The sequence below is a fragment of the Zonotrichia leucophrys genome, chromosome 1 (genome assembly GCF_028769735.1).
Source record: "Zonotrichia leucophrys gambelii isolate GWCS_2022_RI chromosome 1, RI_Zleu_2.0, whole genome shotgun sequence".
NCBI lineage: Eukaryota > Metazoa > Chordata > Aves > Passeriformes > Passerellidae > Zonotrichia > Zonotrichia leucophrys.
Genome location: NC_088169.1, coordinates 92575803 through 92588336, shown reverse-complemented (window position 1 = coordinate 92588336; position 12534 = coordinate 92575803). Strand labels below are relative to the sequence as shown.

At 48.2% G+C, this 12534-nt stretch overlaps 1 protein-coding gene across 2 annotated transcripts in view; it reads right to left on the bottom strand.

Annotated features, from left to right (window-relative positions):
- VANGL1 (VANGL planar cell polarity protein 1) overlaps positions 1-6688 on the bottom strand; it is a 46297-nt gene extending 39609 nt beyond the window's left edge. For both annotated transcript variants that reach the window (XM_064722411.1, XM_064722405.1), the window contains exon 1: positions 6592-6688. The gene's annotated coding sequence lies outside the window, so the exon portion shown is untranslated. The remainder of the gene's footprint in view (positions 1-6591) is intronic.
- Between the last annotated feature and the right edge of the window lie 5846 nt (positions 6689-12534).

Below are 12534 nucleotides of genomic sequence, written 5' to 3'. Positions count from 1 at the left end.
AACAGAAATCCTGCTTTGGCCAACTATTCTTGCGAGCCGTAAGATTCCTCCACTAACACCTCCACAGAGGCTCGCAGCAGAGCAGAGCTCTGCCACAAGCAAGCGCTGCCAAAGAACCAAGCCTCTTCCCCACAGGGTTCCTTGGCTGGAGGTGCAATCTGCAACACAGTAAAGCAGCACCCCCACTGCATCCAGAGCTGCAGGTATTTGCAAAACACTTGGGCTTTCCAGGGCTCCTGGAAAGCAGAAGGGCAGGGGGACCTCCTGTGTACAGGATTCCCAAGCTCTAAGAGCACATTGTAACTCAGAGAATACGAAAAGGACAAATTAAGGATGGGACCATAAGGCCCGGTTTCAGGAGGAAAGGAATGAGGATGGATTTAAATACAGTTAAACAAAGCCAAGGCACAGCACAGTTTGGAAAATGGCATCATTACTGTAACAAGAAAAAAAATCCCCCAGCCCAGGATGTGATGTTAACACTCGTTAACTCCCTGGATTTGCACACAGCCTGTACCTTACTGCTCCAGCAATAGGCTCATTAAAGCTGATTTTTACCTCTACTGTCCTGCTAGGCAACACAGAAAAATCCTTTCTCTGTCTGTCTTCCTCTGATAAATGGAGATGAGGCCACGACCCCCTACGTTCAAAAAGCACGATGAGGAGATGGCTACACAGGACTTTACAGTCATTAGGCACCACGGACCAGAAACACCCTCAGTTGAACAAAAGGTGACAAGTTATTGTAGTCCTGAACCACTGTGATGTTACTGGAATCCCTTTGAGAACAGCCATTACCTTTACAGATACATATCACTGCATTATAGGAAAAGGAAAGGCAAGAAGAGCTGCTGGCATATATCAGTAAAGGTTACGTATTTTTCTAGCCCTCTAGGAAAGTATAAACTCTCACCCTTTTCCTCTAACCACATAGAAGAATTTTCCCCCATATCCCAGGTAAAAGAACCAGAGCTGAGGCAGGGACTGGGAATAGAGCTCCTATTTAGGCCCCTCTCACCCCATCAGCACAGGACCATACTTCTCTGCAGGCCTCTGGGAACATTTCTGCAGGCAGAGGCTGCTGTGGAAATGCACAGGCTGCCTGGGCAGGTACCATAACAAGCAATGCCCATTTGATGGTGAGTGAAGCAAAGCAGTGTTTGGGCACCAGGCAGAAAAGACCAACACAGGAACATCAGGGCAGGCTGGATCATGCCAACTTTCCCTTTCTGTGTAAGCAAGAGCAACGGTTTTGACACAGCTCTGTGAAAAGTCAACAAGGCGGCCCCCAAAAACCATCAAGTCTCCTGGATCACCGTCAAAAGCAGTAATCTCAGAGGTATTTCCCAACCTAAAGGACTCTAGGATGAACTCAGGGACTCTGCACCTCCTCCTTGCCCCAACTGCAGGACACACCAGTGGCTAAATAATCTTCCTGTCAAGGCACTCACAGGCCAGCCAAGAACAAAGTACATCTGCCTGACCTCAGCTGCAAAAAGCAGAAGACCACTGGCTTTGCCTGGTGCCCAACTGAGAATGATTGTCAAGAAGGCTTCCTAGACCTGTCCAACAGAGGGTAGCCTGGATTGCTAGATAGACACCACTCCCAGCCAAGGAGGGAGGGGCACAGCCCAAACACGCACTCCCCATAGCCATGCCAAGCCACTTACCCACCTCCTGGTCTGCCTCACAGCAGGAAGGCAGGGCAGCCTGACACCACAAAAGCTTCTGAAACTACTGTGGAGGAGGTAAGGAAGGGACCAAAATACAGTTAACAAGCTAAACTACACCTCTGGGTTGGAGTTCTTCCAATAGCATAGACTGAAGTCAACACTGGACTAGCCATCAACCCAAGAGTGGCCACTACCAGAGCCTGAGGAGACCTAGAGAAGACAAGCTGTCCCCGTGTCCTTCATAACACAATCATATCCAAACTGAGCACAGTCTGCACGCACCTCCACTACTAAATCACTGCTAATGATGATTCCTACCCTACCCCTCTGGGCAAGGACAAGTGTTCTGCTTAAAGCAGCAGCCCCATCATCTGGGGCCTCATCCCTTCACAAAAGAGCCTGAATTCAGAGTACAACACAGCCAATTGAAATGGCTTCACAAATGATCATTACATCTTGCAGGACTCTGCTGAAGGCATGGTCTGTTTGCAGAGCTTCTGGCCCTGCATGAAACAAAGCCCTGTTGGCCTGAGGGTACAGTTGCACTGTATTTCAGCGTTGACAAGAAAGCTGGTGTAAGTAGCTTCCACCTCCGCACCACGGTTCACCACTCTCGGTTGTGTCAACACAATTCTCAGCAAGCAAACAGCACTGCTGGAAAACAAAACAAAAAATCCCTTTTTGCCCCCCTGCCACGCTTTTGTCTTGGATCCTTTCTGTGACCTAGTTCACAGCACAGCTCAAAACATCAAAACCAACATCAGGGTGAATAGCAGCACAAGCGAACAGCTAGAGGGGAGGTGGGAATGCCTCCTCTGCTCCACCACGACAGTTGTATAAACTGTACACCCAGAACTTTGCTCCCAGTAGGGCCAGCACTCTCACTCTGCCTTTCCCCTATTCAATGATGACAGAAAGAAGCCAAGTACTAGATGGAAAACAATGGTAAGGGCACACGAAGTAAATTTTGGGACCCTGTGCTGGCAAGGAGGACTGCCACACCCCGCATGACAGTGAAGAAATGTAGCTACCCCTGAATACCCCAGAGATCACTGTAATTACAGTTTCTACGCAGCTACACAACTCATTGTAACTCCCTCTTTTCATACGCTCATAAATCTCAAAAAGAGTTCTTTTGAATTGCTGTTTTCCACACTGGAAGCCCAATCCTATTTCCAATGAAGTTTGCTTTGTGATCGTCTTCAAGGGAGAGCAGTTTGGCTCCCAGCCCAAGAGAAATTTAAAAGAGCGAGTTACATCTTTAAATCAAAGAGGGCAAACGCAAACAACAGCTCCCTTTACATCCCATGCTTTCCCAATGGATTTTCCCCTGTGAAGTTGAGGCAAATAACTCCAGAGCAGCTCATCTTTGAAATCTTTGCACAGTTTGAATCTTGCTCTGTTTAAAACTTGCAATCAATTAGAGTTGGTTTACCAGTCAGTTCATGAAGTTGTGTGTATTTGGAAGTGCCATCTGGAGCGCAAAGCAGCCACAAGTGTCCGTGAGGATGTGCGCAGAATGCAGCTCAAAACGCCGCCAGCCTCACTTGTTAAACAGCACCAGCTGTCTGCGGGGTAATGGATGCCCACGAGCTATTGCACTGAGAAATCTTTTTTTCCCTTCACTTAGTGAAACGAAGAGCTTTGCAAATCAAACACACCGAACCTCAAGCGCTGAGGGTTCAAAAGTAAAAACAATTAAGACGGCTAAGCAGTGAGGAAGCTTTTCCAACTCCAGCATTGGCCCGGCTGCACAGCACTGCTGCAGCACATTCCCATTATTCACTTCAGGAAAACGACAAGTTGCGTAACTTCAACTGCAGACATAGTAAGACCTATGAGCAATGCCACAGGAACCTCTTGCTTTTGAATTTCCTGAGCAGGCCCCAGTCCAGCAACTTGATCTGGAAGCACATAAGTTCATCCATGTTCATCTACTCGCAGAGCCAAGACTTCCAGATTTAACGGGCAGTGAGCTTTGGGAAACAAGGTTTTTCTAAAATATTTGTATTTAGTTTTGCATGTCATTAAATAAGGTCAATTTTGGCCGTATATATTTTATATAACTAACTAAACCATGGCTTTTACTGTATGGTGGAGGCTCTTGATTTGCAAGCCCCTCATTCTAAAAAACTCCGTTTAGTAATCAACAAATTCAAGCCCTTTAGCAATAGGTTCTCTTTTCTTTTGCTTCTCAGAGGCTCCTCAGAATGATTTCACAGATCCCCTGGAATTTCCAGCCCCAAAGCTGAAAACCATTAGTCCATGACATGGGTATTTCAGAAGGAAAAGCCACTTGGTTCATTGAAGCAATCCACTGTTTAATCAGAACATGCAGCAACACAGGTCTGAAAACACAGCAACTGACAAGAGAAATACCCAGGCAAAACCACCATTCAAGTGAGCACAGAGTTTCCAAGCAGTGACCCTCAGCCTCTTGTCTCCCTGTTACACAGCTGGAAGTTCTCTACATGGGGCCCATCTGTGAAGCACTTCCCTGGAGGATGTCCTCTGCCCACTCCAAGAGGCACATCTGGGCTATCCAGGCTTCTGAAGCACGATGAGCATTTGAGACTCAATCATGCAAAGTACACCTCAGTGCCATCCTGTCAGACTGGTGAAAGCTTGTGCTTCCTCACTCATGGGTCTGTTCCATGCTGCCAGATCTTCCAGTGCTCCCCTTAACCCCAGAGCCATGCAGTGGGGCACAAGGCAGTGTGGCCTCAACTAAGGACACCAGGGCACCTGGGACTGTGCACAGGAATTCAGTTTTCCATACTGACATTTAAAACAAAACAGGGAAAAGTGTCTTACAAGACAACACTGACTCTGCCTATCCCAACAGGCAGTACCTATACCTCATTTTCAGTACTTGCTTTTAGCCATAGCACTTAGATCCTGAGTTAGCATTAAAAGTATGAACTGGAAAAGGTTTCTCTACTGAAAGAGCATTCCCTTCTTTAACACACTTCATATCTGCCAGCATTTTCTATTTAAATTTAGAACAAAAAAGAAGTCTACAGACCCTGAGAAAATTCCCAGGACACAGCACAGTGGGACTCCACAGAATGGAGTCTCTCTATATCTCCCTCATGCTCAAATCTGTACAAGTCCAATGCCATTCTGCCCTTGCAAGGAGAGAGGGCAAAGGTGTTGACCCCAGAGGAAATAACCATTGATTTTTAATTTGACCCAAGTCAGAAAATCCTGACATACAGGCTAATGAGGAAGTACTAAGATTGTTTTTACATGGGTTCATTTTCTTCTTCCAAGCAACGGTACCAGACATGGAGAAACAGGAGCTCACTATTTCCCACCGGCAGAATTGGACATCACATATCTCCACTCAGGTCTGCCTCCCAGCTCCCCACACAGCAGCACAAGCCCTGCAGCAGCAAAGTCACATTTCTGACACCATCCCTTGCTTTGGTTGCAAGAGGTGGGGGTGTAAGCAAGGCAGGCTACAGCAACACAACACGCAGTTCTGCTAGTACAACTGCAGCGTTGTGGTAGTGTTGTCCTAGTACTGTATTGTCCTAGCACTGTATCCCAGTCTCACAATGACAGGAAGCCCTCTCCAGGTGCACATATCCATAAGACAACAGCCACCAGGAACAACTGCCACTGCTAACCAAAACCAAAAGGCCAGAAGCAACCACTGGGAGCTGCTGGTCAGTGGCTGGGAGCAGTTAGATATTTGCCTGGCTGGTTCCAGTACAGCCTGGGATTGTTCCAAAATTTCAGCTATAGGGAACATTTTTAAAGGAGGTTTTCTACAAGACTCCATTCACATTTATTTTTCAAAATTAACAACTGTAGTGATCACTGAGCCAACACTGGCCTCGTAGCTGTGGCCAGCTAAACAGCCAAACCCCAGTGGGGGAAAAGAGCCAAGCATGGTCAGAACGAAGCTTTTCAAAGGTGGCAAAGCACTGCTGAAGCTCCCTTCTCCACAACTCTCCTCCTTGAAGTCAGGCTGAGCTCACAGGCAATGATATCACAGAACATACTTCATAACATCCTAATTTGCACTTCCAGCCAGCGTGACTCCATTTCTTAACTCTTTATAGATCTTGTGGGCAGTTCATTACTGACGAACTCGGGGTCAAAAAAATCCCACTGCTCCAAAGAGCCACAGAATCGCCCAGCTGCCTCCTCAGATCGAAAACCCTGCCATCAAGTCACTTATGCTTTCACCAACTCTGCAATTCAAAGAGTTCAACCCTCGGCATAAGAGAGTCAGTTCACCACCTTGACAACCTTCTGAATAAAAAACCAAACCCCCTGTGTTATTCCGCAGCAGCTCTCGTTCCCATCACTCCTGCTCCCCCTCCCGCGCTGCCCAGCGGGATGAGCCCAAACACAGAGCAGTTTGTTCCACATGCCGTGGGCAGGCAAGGCACCACCGGCAGAGCATTCACAGCAGCGCGGAGCCTCTCGCACCCACAGCGCACGGCTCCTTGCAGGGCGAGGCTCGGCAGCAAAGCGCTGCTGCGCCCACGGCCCTCGCCGGCACCGGGCGCCTTCTCCCGGGATGCCGAGACCGCGGACCCGCCGCCCCCGCAGCCTCGCGGCGGGCAGCCTGAGCCCTGGCCGGCAGGAGGGAGGCCCCCGCCCGCCTTCCACCATCGCCCAGGCACGGGAACGAGCGCGCAGCGCGGAAAGCGCCGGGCAGGGCAGCGCAGCGGGACGCGGCGGGCTGGCCCCGCAGCGGGCACCGCCGGGGCCCTCAGCAGCACCGCCGGGCCGGGCAGGGACCCTGCGGCCGGGCGCGGGAGCCGGAGGCTGCCACACCGCCGCTCCCGCCGCCCCAGCACCGGGGTCCCGGCGGCGGGAGGGCGTGGTGGGGGCAGCGGCATCGCCCCCCCCGCACCGCGGCCGGCCCCGCACAGACAGACGGGCGGATGGACGGACTCACCTCCCTCCCGCGGCCGTCCCATGCTGCTGCCGGCACCGACCCGACCCTCCGCCGCCGCGCCGCTCCCCGCCACCTTCCCCGGCGGCGGCCGCCGTCGCTGCTGCCGCTTTCCGCTTCCTGTGCCCGGCACCGCCCCGCAGTCCGTCCCTCCCCCGCCGGAGCCACCGCCCCCGGGCGAGGCTCGCCTGCCCTGGCAGCGGCCGCCCTCACGGTACCTGAGGCTCCGGCAGCGAATTCCTCGGAGCCGGGTCCTGCTGCAGCCGCACCTGGTGGGGCTGTGTGGGACCCGCTACTCAGCCCCGAGGCCTCATTTGACGCTTGAACCTCTCCCCGTAGTTCAGCCTCCTCCGCACCTCGGGCGTACACACGCTCCTTCACATCTCCTGCCGCTGCTTTCCCCATCGCCGCCCTCCTTGCTCCCGGTGCCCGGCCCATGAGCCCCGCAGCTCTTCCAAGGCTCTGCAGCTCTCCTCCCCCCAGCCAAGCTCTTCGCCTGTCCTATGCTGTCACCTTCTCCTCCAAGAGAAAGATCGGTCCCTTGGAGCTACCCATCCCAGACTACGGTGTCCTTGGGTTTCCTCTAAGACTGAGTGTATTCCCAGGACTCTAATGCCTCGCTTTGGGGACGGCTCGGTCTGTTCCTCCACCCAAAGCCTGCAGCCGCGGCGCCCTTTGCCCCTGGTCACCAGAGGACTGCCATGAGGAAGGGCCGCCTGCCGCCCAGGGAGAAGGGCCTGCTTTGCCTGAAGCCTGCCTAGGGCACCAAATTCCTGGCACCACTTGCTCCGGGCAGGTGGGAAGGAAACAGGAATCCTGTGTTAGCACAAGTCATTTTTTTCTACATGTAAATGTTGCTCCTATTTCATTTTACCTTTGGGTTTTTTTACCCTTTAAAAATATTTAAGTTTTCAGGACATACAACAAGCTAGCAACTGGAAATGTATGAAGAAAATCTAGACCTCCTAGATTCCAGTCCTACACTTTGAACTGCTCAGGTATGACCCAGGCAATAAATGGAACAAATGCAGAAGAAACTGAAGTTATTCTTATTAGAGAATGTATGTTTTGCCTTATTGTGGCTTCTGTAATGACATCCTTTATTTTTTCCCTCCACTTTGCCTTCCCTCCCTTTTCCCAAAAGAATGCCACAGTTTTATTTGTGGTGCTTGCCCCCTACTCAAACACCCATAACCCACAGAATGACTTCACAATGAAACAGTCAGCCAGGAATGACAAGAAACCTTTCCATACCACTCTGATTTGGTAGTTACATTACCTCCTGTTTTGCATGGCATACCTGCCTAGCCAACCCTGTGACTGACTGGAAGAGTCTGATATCAACTGATAGGCTCCATCTTGTATTATGCATCAACATGTGTCTGAACTTGCCCAAGGCCTGAGTACTCTGCTGCATTCCAGGGACTGTCTCTGCCCTGAAAAGCATCTGACACCCTGCTGAAAGCCTGCCTCAGTCTCACTGCCTGCTGAGGGCTCTCCACGGCTCATGGGCTTGCTCATTTTGTCACATTTCACCCTGCTCAGAGGTGGGTGAAACGTGACAAAAGACAACAGGCTGGAGCTTAAGCAGGATACCCATCTGAGCAGGGGCGAGACTCGATCCAAGGAGCAAGGTTTTACCTGTGCCATGTGGGGGAGATACTGCCCTGCCTGAAAGGCTACGGAAACTCAGGGGAAAACATCAGCAAGGGAAAGAGACCTTTACCAAAGGTCTTTAACTAGACATCTTTAAAAGCAACAAAGAAACTGTGCTAAATCTATTTCTTTTCCTACCATGTTGCCCCAGCAGCTGCTCAAGAAGGTTTAGAGGATTTCTCAATGCTCATTTCATGGTTTAGAGCAGCAGGACTTGTTGGAGTACCCCACAGAAAGGAGACTGCTAAGAGAAATAAGCTAGGGATGTACACAAACCTCAGTGAGAAGCAGCACCCATGCCCTGCCCAGACCTGGTGCAGATACCTCTTGGACCTAGCAGTGAAGCCCCTCACTCCTAACAAGGTCAAGGTGTTACACAGAAGACTGGCAAAGGAGGAGTACACTGAAGATGGGCTCAGGGGCAGATTCTGAGATATTGTTACATGTTTATCTCTCATCGTCTGTTTAAACCTCTGAGACACGAGGAAATGTTTCATCTGAGTCAAGCTACCTGTGTAGAAGGGTCATAGTTCAGAAATGTATGAAGTGCTCTGCTCCTGTACGCTACTGAATAGGTAAATTTAGAGTTGATTAGGGTTTTCTTTAAGGTACCTGAATGGGTCTTATAGATTCACAGGAGAATTGTTTCAGTTGCAGTGGACCTCTGGAGGTCCAGTCTTTCCAGTCAGAACAGGGTCAGCTAGAGCAGGTTGCTCGGGCTGTGCCAGGCAGGGTTTTGAACATCTCCAAAGACAAAGAGTCCACAAGCTCCCTGGGCAACCTGTTCCAGTGTTTAACACATGAATAGTAAAAATTGGGTTTTTCTCACATTTAAATGTAATTTCATGCTTCTCAGTTGGCACCTGTTCCCTCCTTTCCTTTCACCAGGTCCCACTGAGAAGAGTCTGGCTCCACTTTTTTATTCCCTTCCAACTCATATTTATACATATTGATACACATTTACACACATCAACTACATTCTGAAGCCTCTTCTCAAAGCTAAGAAATCCCAGCTCCTGGTGTGTCAGACGTGCCAATCCCTGAATCATGTTAGTGGACTCCAGTATGTCCATGTCAAACAAAGTTGGTCTCCGGTCCAGAGCGTGCTTGTAATGCAAAATACTTACACTGTTCCATTCTCCTCTGCTTTGGTCTTTTCCTGTTGCTGCTGGAACAGTGGCCAGGAGATATTTTAGGAAGGATTTGTAAGTGGTCAAGTATATGGTTTGGCCCTGCTTTACAGCATGATCCTCAGATGCACACACAGCTAGGTGAGGAGCTAGGGCACACATATGAAGCCAGGCCTAAATTGTTTCATGAAGTGGCACACAAGAAAGGGAGATGATTTCAGATTCTTCATCTGTTTCCACAGCAGACTTGAGATATTTTATGAGATCATAAATACCTTTGATTTGCTCCAAATTTGTCTCTCTTCTATGGAAAAAAAAGCAATCCTTATAATGTGAATGTCAATGCTGCAACCTCAAATTCACTGGAAGCAGCAGAGAAAGGACAGTAGATACCCTGCACTTATTTCAGCAAGTTAATTAAATAATTATTTTCTGCTTAAGCCACCAAAACCAAAGCCTTTTTCAGATTTTACAAAAAGCAACTTCTCTCTTTCCTTTACTCTCTGTTGATTTGCTTTTTTCAACAGCAACATGATTAGCATTCTCATTTCATACAGCTCCTTGAGGGGGTTGTTTCTATCCTTAGCTTTGAAGAAACACACAGGAAAATGTTACAAGTGCAAGCAGGAACATTCTCTTCCTGCCTGAAACGTGAGGATCCAGACAGTTCCTGTCTTCATCACATTTTCTGAAGGTTCTACGTGCCTTCCCACCAATGCAGTACCCTCTAACCAGGGCCAAGATGGGTTAATGGTGTGGTACAACATGAAATACACACACTTGCAGGAAATTCAAAATGATATAGACATCTGCATTCTAGAGAAGACACTCATATGTAATTCTATTAATCCATCTACTGCATTCCTCAGGCTTGGACTTTTCACTGTGAAAAGAATGAGTTGGACAAAAAAACACAGAGAGATGAGGCACTTTCTAAAATGGGGATATTATCCATTCTTTTGGCAAATCCTTTAGGGTTTTGAATCATTCTGTCTTACACTTTGATTTGCTGATCACAGTGCATCAACAACCTGCTATTCACTGAAATCATCTGGATAAAGGTCTACATTCTCTCTTCCAGGATCATATACTGTAAAGCAATGGGAGTTTCCACACAACTTGACATGTATGTTACATTTTTAAGTCATCTCTCAGCTCAAAAGTTTGCTTTTCTTTTTCCTCCAGGACCTTGGTTTCACTTATTTTTAAATTAATCAACCTCCTTATCCTTATATTTTTCTGGTTTTGTGGGTCAGATTCTGCTCTGTTTGGTGATACACACAAACACCATTTTTTTTAAGATACTGAGGTTGGATTCAGTGTAGATTTTTTCTACCACCTTGGAAACCAGTCGTCTTCTTTCCACAAAATCCAGGCTCCACCTTCCCCAACACACAGTGACATATCCAGATAATTTTTGTCTCTGACAAAATTCAGTGACAAAATCATGTGTCTACATTTGTCCATAAAACCTGATTGATTTCTGTGCTTGGTATTGCTTTCTTCCTGAATAGAAGGGAAAGATGATTCTCAAGTTACAGGCCACTAAAGAGAAAATTTGTGTGCATAATGCCCTGAGAATCAGAGGCAATGCTTTGTCAAGAAAGACAAGCGTGAGCTGAGCCAGCACAAGTATGAATGTCACTCTGAATTACAGCCTGCTTTTATATAGCATCAGCTGGAGCCTCCAGCACAGGGTGCAAACTTTTTTTCCTGAGAGTGGATGTCACTTCAGAGGTCCTATCTGATGAAACTGCATGTACAGCCAATCTGAGCTGTGCAAGATCGTGCTCTCAGCTGCTGACCTCACTCCAGCAGCTTACATCCAAAGTTTAAGTAAACGTGCAATGGCAGAAATGCACAAGATCCCACTTTTCAGCTCTTCTGCTGCAAAAAATCTTGTTTGGAAGAACAGAGAGAGAGAGGTCAGAGGGACATGACTACAAAAGAACTCCTTCCTTCCCTTTTGGAGTGGTTGCTATTTAGAAAAGGAAAATGCATAGTACTGCACAGCTGAAGAAGCAGCATGACACATTTATTTTGTATAGAAATTTGTATAAAAGCTGCTAAGCCCTTTATGGAATTAATTATCTGAAATACATGATTTCTGCCCAAATAAAGAGAAATGGTGGTGGATAACAACACTAGAAAAACTTCCCTTTACTGAGATTCTGCAAAACCCAATTCAGGATTCAATTGAAATCTCACTTCCATTTCAAAACAGACAGGTAGATGTTTTCTTTGGGTTCAGTAGATTTAAAGAACACTAGAGAACATTGTTTAAAAATAAAAGAAAGCAAAAAACCCACAACAAAGTCCCCACACTCCAGAAGCACTTCCTAAGTATATTTAAAGGGAACAAAATGAGGTAATTTCATCTGTACAGTTGAAAAGGACAAGAGAGGACAAGAACCTGATTTATTTACTTGCCCCTGAGTTAGAGGGCTAGAATCTGTTACATACCATGCCTTTTCCTGTGTGTTGCAGGTACCCCTCAGCTCCCTGTAGACCTTAAGGGGTAAGGGACATTATCAGTCAGCCCTCCTCTCCCCTGTAACTCCAGTTAGTCATAGCAGGGTGGGGGCACAGCACATGGGCTGAAACAAAGGAAGGCATGAGGCCTCCAAAAGGAATGGCTGGCCATAGTGGGGGCAGACACACTACTTCAGTCTGCTCTGGGGGACCCAGCCACAGGACAAATCCTCTGTTCATGTGCAACTGCTGGCCAGAGAACCTGTAGGTGTGCTTGAAGCTGAGGAACAAGACTGCACACACTGGACTACTTGGGAACTAAAGCTTTTAACAAAGGGCAATAAACAAGCAGGGAAAAGAAGAGGTGGAGGAACAGAGCCTTGAGTCTGCAGACTGAAATGATGTGTTCAGTCAAGCTGCCAAAGAAAAAAGCGTAATTGGTGTTTTAATTCTGGGAAAGAGGGAGCGTTTTTTCCAGGCTGGAGAAGCACTGTGAGCTGCTGCAGCTGATTAACAGTGCCACCAGCCGGCCTGCTGGAAGAGGGCCAGTTTGAGAGACTGGGGAAAACAAGGTCCATCCACCCACCACCTCTCACCCCTCCAAGCCCTCACAGTCGGACTCTGATCCTGCAGGCACTCTGCCAAATGCAGAGGGGGCTGTTCGTGGGAACAGCTGCAAGAAAGGTCC